General features: G+C 35.6%; 1 non-coding gene across 1 annotated transcript; it reads right to left on the reverse strand.

Moving 5' to 3' along the window:
* Window positions 1–1,601: 1,601 nt before the first annotated feature.
* TRNAI-AAU (transfer RNA isoleucine (anticodon AAU)) lies at window positions 1,602–1,675 on the reverse strand. Its single transcript has one exon. It is a non-coding gene; the product is annotated as a tRNA-Ile (tRNA).
* Window positions 1,676–9,533: the final 7,858 nt, after the last annotated feature.

The raw sequence follows: 9,533 nt of genomic DNA on the forward strand, positions 1-9,533 counted from the left end.
TATGAGGAGAGGTCACTACCCAGACCGGTTTCAACCTTATGAATAAGTAAAGCCGTCTCTAAAAATTCGGACGATCCCTAGGCCACTCAATTGTGGGCGAAAGACCGTCCATCTCAGCGTTGGCTCCACTCAGTGATGGCCTTCCACCCACACACCACCACCGAGCAGAACCGCTCAAATTCCGAAGAAAATCATTCACCGACAAAGCCCCTCAGTGGGCCGTGCCGGAGAACACTTTCCCCGGAGACTCAAATTGCTCCCTTAAGGCAAAAACCCTAAGGGAGCGAACTCATAATAGCCCCCACCGGTTTCAACCTTTTTTGAGGTCTCATCAGTGAGTAGCTAGACCTAGAATATCAGAGTTTAAGTGATAAGAACTTACATACTTTCGCTATACGAATGCCAGAAAGGTGTGTCACTATATTATGTTATAACATATTATAACTAAGATGAAAATCCAAACGGCTATTTTTCTGGCGAGGTTGATAAGTTAAGGGGATAAAAATCCCTTATTGTTTTTCAGCCGCTTGGATCCGCCGACAGTTCGTCGGCATGAAACGTTCAGATCATAGTTTTCGATCTTATTTTCGCTTACTGGCTGAAAAACAATAAGGGATTTTTATCCCCTTAACTTAGTGTTCTATATTGTTTATATACCTTATCCTTAGAGATATTTAACGTTCGAGTTTTGCTATTAGTAAACAGTTTTGACAAGAGATGGCAGCACAGGATGTTTTAAATGTGTATTTGAGTACGAGGTTTTAAACAGTTTCTTGAAGAATACTGATTTTGTTATTATAATAATATCAAACTAAAAAATACATGGAATATTTAAGATAACGTGATATATTCAAAAGTATTTTGTGTTGTTGATGTTCTTTTTTCTCAAAAAAAGAAAAGAAAAAAATCAGTATTTCCAAATTAACAGTTAATTCAATGCCACCTATGGAGAACTGTATGAATTATTTCAAGTCACTGCGAGAGAGGAAAAAAGAAAAAAAAGCACATTTATTATTGCTTCAATTCTCAGAACAGCGTTATCAATGTGATAGAATATAATAAAAGAATATAATAAAATGTTTAGAATCAATATAAGCGTATAACAAATATTTTTCTAGTGTTACGCTAGCATCATCATAGCCTTATTATATATCAGCGTTTTGGATAACTAGAAAGCATTCGTAAGTTTTATATGAATTGAAAATCGTTACATTAAACATTAATAGGTTTATTAATAAACCCTAATTATTCTTGTCCTATCTGATCTGTTAAATTTAGTACAGGATTGCTTAAACATGTAAGTATAAAGGCAAGAATTTATATATTAACGAATTTTATTGTGTAATTTTGGGAGTTTGAAATATAAAAATGAAAATTATGTTACTGTTATATATTAACAGTAACATAATTTTTATTGTGTTACTGTGGCTATATTATAATAACTATATTTCTAAATATAGTTACTATAATACTAATATAGTTACTATAAATATATAGTAACTATATTTTTAAATAAAAATGATAATAATAATAGTTATTTGGAGTATATCAAGTTTCCACTATACAGAATTAAGAGAAATATCGGAAAACAAAAATTTCCATGGCCCGTGTGGGGATCGAACCCACGACCTTCGCGTTATTAGCACGACGCTCTAACCAGCTGAGCTAACGGGCCACCTGCTCGCTGGTTCTTATAAAATCCTTATGAATAATATTTAGTTTTTTATATAGCAGTAAGTTATTGTTTTAGTTTGTAATTTGTTTTATAATTAAAACTAATCATAAAAATTTCAAACGAAATTCTTTTCAAACTTTCCTAACATTACATAAAAACTTCTTTTATAGTGATAAGTAACATAAATAATACTTTCGTCGCTACTTGAATGATTCTCAAAAATAAATTATCAGTATTCACTATTTTAGTGACTGTTCTAAGTGGCTCATTAGCTCAGCTGGTTAGATATACAGTATTTTTAAGAGTAACATTATTATTATTATTATTACTTTATTTACACAATTGATTCACAGTCAAAATAACATTTTCAAGGCATTCTCAGATTCAAATTCTACCAAAGAATCTAAGAATAGTCTGTCAAGCAGTGTCGTAAAACACGGACTGTTCAGAGTAGTGAGTTTTTTGTAGATCAGATGGTCAACTCGTTCTTTAATTCTTCTAAATAATTGGATAGCTTCTTTGAAATTTCACAAAGTGCATCAATAACTATTAGGATGACTTTGGTGGGTTTAGGCCACAGCTGGCCTACTTCGATTGCCAGCTCTCGATATTTAGTAATTTTTTCAGTTCTTTGTGGTTGTCAATAATTTTGTCAACTTTGTTGCTGTTCAATAATTGTTGTCAGGTCTATTGTGTTCGAAAGGCCGATCAATTTGATTTTTAACGTTATCCAGTACTGTCTCTGTTTAATGTTGCCACCAGTTATCAGAAGTAGGAAAGTCATGTTTTTTGCATACATGCCAAAGGATTATTTTGGCCACTCGATCATGTCGGTATTTATTATTATTTTTATTTTTATTTTTATTTTTTAAATTCCTGACACCTCCATAGAGTCCGAAGACTCATTGCGGGAGGACACCTACAACTGTCTCAACAACTACACCGAACCTCTACTACGAATCATCTCCATCTACCGCCCACCTCCACCACCACTACAACGCAATTTCTATGTCTGTAAATTGCGTGTGTTCTGAAGGGCCGATTTGTCTGTATGCGGTATGAAAAACCCGAGTTTCCGGGAGAAAAAACCCTGCTATTTATAATCAGTTTTGGGCTATCTTGCTACAGGTACGGATTAGATGTTCTACAGTCTCATCGTTCTGATCGCATAATCTGCATTTGCTGGTTATTACTGATGTTCTCAATTTTTGTTTTGATTGCATTAGTTTGTAACGCCTGTTCTTGAGTAGCTAGAATAAATCCTGTTTCTTTTTTAATATGTCCATATTGTAGCCATTTTGCCCACGTCTTGGTCGTGTCAATTTTTTTTTCCACATTGTCTGGAAGAAATTGGTTATGCAAGAGTTTCTTTTTTCAGCACACACACACACACACACACACACACACACACACACACACACACACACACACACACACACACACACATGCCGGTTATTTTGCTGTTTCTTTTTGTAATCAGTTTTATTCCCTATTGCGTTTAAAAGGCTTTCTTGTGAAACAGCTTGAAGAATTTATTCAGTGCTATTATCGATGTAATTTTCCAGACTAATTTTTCCTTTTACCACAGTCTCTCTCACTTGCAGCAGATCTACCCCCCCCCCCGTCCACTTATTCTCCTTGGTAGATACAGCTGGTCAATATCACTTCGTGAATGCAATGCATGATGAATAGCCATTAATTTTGGATTTGGTCCAATTTGTCCAGATTTTCTTTTGTTCAATCTATTACGCCAGTTGTGTATTGGATCACTGGTATAACCCAAGAGTTCACTGCTCGAATTGTGTTCAATCCATTAAGTTTTGTTCTGAGAATGTTCCTGACTGTTTTGGCTTATTGCACTGCTCCTTGTTGTTTAACTTTCGAGTGGAGAATATCACTGGTTTCTAATATTCCAAGGTATTTATAGTGGTCATTAGCTGAAATTGCTCTGATATATTTTCCCTGATCAAAATTAAAATTTCTAACATCATTAATTTTTCTTCGTTTAATAGATAAACTTGAACATTCTTCTTTTTATTATTATTATTATTATACGGGCATCTCCATGCAGTCAGTAGACTCATCATGGGAGACCCAATCTATCCACACAGTATCTCTCATACCTCTTATTCAACTCATTAACAGACGAATCGCTCACAACTGAGTCAGAAAACGCATTCCATTCATTCACCACTCTCCAAGCGAAAAATCTAGTCCTCACACCCTTGTTAACCACACTCTGACTGAATTTCCACTGATAACCTCTTGTTCTTCCATCGCTATCATACAGCTGAAATATTTCCCCTGCACCATTCCTATAAAATCCTTTTAGTAACTTAAATTTTCTATCATATCCCTCTCCTCTACCTATCATCCAACTTATGCAACCCACAAACTTTCAATCTGTCAATGCAGAAAGCATTTCTCAGACCAATCACCAACTTGATCACTCACCTCTGAATCTTCTCTACCACTATTAAATCTCTAAGTGTTGGATTCTGAAGGAAGAGAAATGGAAATTGTTAATACATCATTCAGAGTCCAACATGATCTACCATTCCCTGAGCAAAATTTGTTTTTTTTAAGCTAATAGTCTCATGCTCATAATATGCTATTTATGTAATTTCTTTCAAGTTATGTTAATCAATATTTATTTATTTATATATTTTGGGATAAATTACAGTTATGAAAAGCTGTATATTAAAATATCAATTATTTTGTGAATTTAATTCCTTTAATATAATGTTAAAAACTGTACTATGTGCATTTTTAATGTATCCAGGAAATTCTTTAAGATAACACTTGATTGGCTGCTTTGAGAAATTTTGTTACTTTTAGCTAGCGCGTGTTACTGTACAAACCAGTGGGAACCAAATTTTGGAGGGAAAAGAGAAGAGGATTTTTATAAGCAGTACACGAAAAAGAAAGGAACACACGCGGGAGTAGGGAAGCAGGCAAGGAAGGTGGCCGGTTAACATGGCGTAAACGAAATAAAAAGGACTGGGAATCGCTTGGCACTTTGACTTAACCTTTTTCGGAGTTCTAATCCTATTGTAATTTCCTGTCGCCTTGGACTGGAATAATGCAGGTCAAGGGATAATAAGAATAAGAAAAGAAAGAAATTGGAAGTTAAGTTGGACCAGTGAAAAAGGATATAGTCTCCCGAGTCTGTTAATCAGTTACGGAAACAGAAGATTCTTTTAAGTTTGTGTAGTCTCAAAGTGAAAGTCAGCAAGAATTTAAGTGTGTTCATAGGATTCTCGATGTGAAGAAGCTATACTGCTTATGCCGGTAAGATTATCTTTTCTATGCCTAGTGTGAAGTAGTGAACATAATTTAATCCCTATTGCTGTATTTAACTATTCAAGAACGAATGTGTGAGTCATTTCCATCTTGATGTCCCAATTATTGTTCCTTTTGGATTAATGGTTCAAGACTGAAAGTGTGATATAGAGAAGCCTGTTGTAACAAACTTAATGTAATATTGGAAACTGAAATCTGTGCAAACTATTCTGCTAGGTTGATAGAACTTTGAAATCTTCAATTGAATGCCTGATGGTATACATTTTATAACTGTTCTGAATAGTTAAACTGAGTTGATATTTAAACTATATTGAATAATAATAACTTTGATAAGAGTGAAGTTGTGATAGGAATCCTTGATAATAAAAAGAATAGAATCTTTTAAGCATAAGTTCTAATCGTAATTATTATACTCAGCTGAGTAGTTTGCTAGTATCTCAATGAAAACTTAATTATTGTTTAAATGTATTTTCCCAACTAGAAATCTTTGCTTTGATGATTTCATGTGACACTGCATTAAATAATTTTATTTGAATTGAATCTCGTATTTGCCTGATTTCTTCATTGCACCGCTCATTAAAATAATTCGAATCATAGCGTTATTAACCCTATATAATAAAGAAAGCCTCGGCCTAAAATTAAGTTAGTAATAATATAGATTGGTTGATTGTTGATTCCTCAACGTTGCTCATGCAAATTTGAACATAGAGTGGCGCAGTTAAAAATAAATATTCTATGTGTTCGAATGAGGAGTCAATCAACAACTAGAATTCACATCGGAGTAGAAAGTAGGATCCAACATAAGGAACCTGGGCGACTAGAGCTAAGCACAGTAATCCAGATCTGAACGCATCATGGCCTTATAAAGAGGAATAACAACTTCCTTATCTCTACCTCTTAGTGTGTTTTTCAATAACCAAGTAATTTTACGAGCTATGTTGGATACCTTAGCAGAATGCCCTCTGAACATCAATTCCCTATCCACTAACATTCTCAAGTCTCTAGCCTCATCAATCTCCTGGAGTAGAGTTCCATCAATGTGGTACACAGCTTGTAATAGTTTAATCCCAAAATGCGTAACATACACTTTTCCACATTGAACTGAAATCCATTATTTTTTGCCATCTTATTTAAATCATCCTGCAAGCTCTCTACATCAGCTTGATTAATTGTTATGCAACCCAACTTTGATTCATAAGCAAACAAATGAATATCGCCCTTCAAATTATTAACTACATCATTTATGTACAAATTAAATATCAGTGATCCAAGCACAGAACTTTTCGGAACATCACTTTTCACCTGCTTCATCCAGGATGCTGGCTACTCCATACACTACTTTTTGGTATCTGCCTATAAGCTAGTCTCGTATCCACATCACAAGTTTATTATCCATCTCCATTTGTTCTAATTTGCATAACAGTATACCATGGGTTCAAAAGCCTTAGCACAATCCAGCAATATCAATGTGTAGCCATTCCCTTGTCCTACTCAGCTGTCACTCTATTATAAAAAGTTAATAAATTACTAAGGCAGGACCGACCTTCAACAAAACAAAGTTTTCTCCATAGATTATCATATTCTTATTCACTCATTCCTGAATTCTGTCCTCAACCTCCATTGTGTCCAATACTTTTACCACCACTCCCAAGATGGTGATGGTGTGTAATCTTATACCGCATTCTTAGAGCCCCCTTTATGCAAATAAACTATTTTACCCTGCTTCCACTCCTTAGACACCTTCCTAAGTTAAAGTCAGACCTAAGCTAAAGTCATTGAAACAGACTTTCTGAACTAAATTCAGTCAATGCCTCTTTAATTCAGAGGCACTGACAATTCCTTTGCCCCATTCACTTAATACCCTAACTGATATCCCATCCAATCCTTCAGCAGCATTTAAATTCTACAATATCCTAAATACCTCTGATTCATTAACCTCAATTCTCATATCAATTATTATTACATAAATATCTTGACTCGGGTGATACTTTTGAAAAGTAGTCTCTGGTTTTGAAAAGTTTTGAAAAGTGGTCTCTCAGTAACGAGGTGACTGAGTCACCTCGCTACCATCAGCACCCACTAAAGTTATCATTCCAAAGTCATTCTTTCTTTTACTTGCTACGTAACGAAAGAATTCTTTGGAATTTCCTTTGACCTGCTTGACCAAGGCCTTCTCACAATCTGATTTAGTCTTCTTTACTATGCTTGTAACCTTTCTAGATTGAGCTTTGTACTGCTCGTAAGTGTGCAGATCACTTTTCTCCTTGTAAATCCTCCATTTTTTATTTTTTTATATTTTTTTAGATCACGGCTAATTGTACTATTTATCCTTCTAGCGCCTACCTTATGTATATTTCTGACCATGGTCATACATTCCGATATTGCTTGCTTCTTTCAGATATCCGTTGATTACATCACATCCACTGGTGACATCTTTCTCCTGCAATTTCTTATGTCATGGGACGGCTGTAATCTGTCTCCGAAGTTTGTTATAATTACTAACCCTATTGTTCCGTATACCCCTTAATAAGAGAAAAGCCGTATGCCCCTTAATAAGAGAAAAACCTACAAATTTTGCAACCTGCAAAGTCAATACCGCATGATCACTCTCACCAACTGAAGGTAGCGTACACACCACACCTCTCGGCCTAACAATGAAAAAACGAATTTATAATTTCAAAATTATTTTTATTTTTCAACGTAATCTCTCTTAAGACTAATACATTCATTCCAACGACTCCAACGCCATTATCCCATCCCTGCAGTGGTTCTCAGTAAGATTTGCAAAATACCCCTCTACAGCTGCAATCACCTCTTGATTCGAAGAAAAACGCTGACCAGCGAGGAAGAGTTTTAGTTTTGAGAAGAGAGAGAAGTCAGTGGGAGCCAAATCTGGGGAATAGGGTGGATATTCTAACAATTCATAGTGCTGATTCCTTAATTTTCCCATTGCCAAAACACCTTTGTGGGCAGGTGCATTGTCCTGATGAAAGATGATTTTTTTCTTCTGCAAACCGGGTCTTTTCTCACGAATTTTTTCATCTAGTCTGGTTAAGAGATCGGAGTAATATTCTCCGGTTATTGTTTTACCTTTTTTCAAGATAATTAATAAACAAAACGCCTTTAGCATCACAAAACACCGATGTCATGACCTTTCCTGCTGTCTTCTTTGGCGCTGAACAACCGGCTTCTCTCCACTGTTTTGATTGCTGTTTGGATTCTGGTGTGTAATGGTGAATCCAAGTCTCATCCATAGTAATAAATCGACTCACAAAATCAGTTTTATTCTTGTTAAAACATTCCATGCACTGTTCAGAAATTATCATGAGAGTGCGTTTTTGATCTGCTGTGAGCAAGCGCGGAACCCATCATGTGCAAAGCGTTTTCATTTGCAATTCTTCCTGCAAAATATATCCTACCTAGTTCATTTGAAATGCCTATAGTCTCAGCAATTTCACGCACTATGGCTTGCTTGCCGGTCATCCAATACCCTATCGTGCACTTGATCAATAATTTCTGGTGTTGTTACATTTTTTGGACGTTCTTCACGTAGATCACCTTCAAGGCTGGTACGGCCACGTTTAAACTCGCCAGCCCATTCTTTATTGTCGAAATCGAAGGAGAAGAGTGCCTATAAACTGGAATGAATTTCTTTTGGCGTTAAACCTTCTTTTACAAAGAATTTTATAACCGCACGATACTCGATTTTATCCATTTCAATACTTTTGATTCAGGCAGCTGTATAGAACAAACTACTTGATAGAATGACTTGCAATTTCACACGGATGCTTATGACAGATGTACCAACTTAGAAAAAAGAAATCTTGCCGATAGTATTGCCATCTATGGTCGAGGCCGAGAACTTTTCAGACCACTCTCGTATGCATAGATCTTCTCAACCTATAACCAGGTCCAACACTCACTCCATGAGTCCCTTCAGTTATATGCAGTTTCAAGCAATTATCTCATAGAATGTGTATGATTTTCTTTTTGGCACGTGATATTTCCTCTTTCTAGTCGATATCTCCGTATTTGAAATCCCCGATTATAATTACTCGACCTGAACTCATTGCACTAATTTGGTAATGCATGACTTCTAAATAATCCCTTGTACCCCCTGGCCTACAGCAGCAACCAACTGTATATTTAATTCCGTTGACCATTATTTCACACCAGACTGCCTCATATGAACTACATTCAGTTGAAGAATAGTTGAAGAACTGCAGCCAAAAAGTGTAGGATATCAAGAAGATAAGCGTTCAACTGAACTACATTCAGTTGAATAATAGTTGAAGAACTGCAGCCAAAAAGTGTAGGATATCAAGAAGATAAGCGTACACTTTTTGGCTGCAGTTCTTCAACTATTATCAGCAGTACTTCTCCTCCGTTCTATCTTCTCTATCCTCCCTTAAAATACTATACCTGTCATATTCAATATCATTAACCACATCTTCTGCTGAATACCAATATTCACTAATGCCTATAACCTTTTACGAGATTGCACTGACTAATGCCAAAAACTCATCCCTCTTACTTCGAATGCTTCTTGTATCAA

The sequence above is a fragment of the Typopeltis vanoorti genome, chromosome 19, assembly GCF_054136105.1.
Source record: "Typopeltis vanoorti isolate ZY-2024b chromosome 19, IOZ_Tvanoo_1.0, whole genome shotgun sequence".
In the NCBI taxonomy this organism is placed as follows: Eukaryota; Metazoa; Arthropoda; class Arachnida; order Uropygi; family Thelyphonidae; genus Typopeltis; species Typopeltis vanoorti.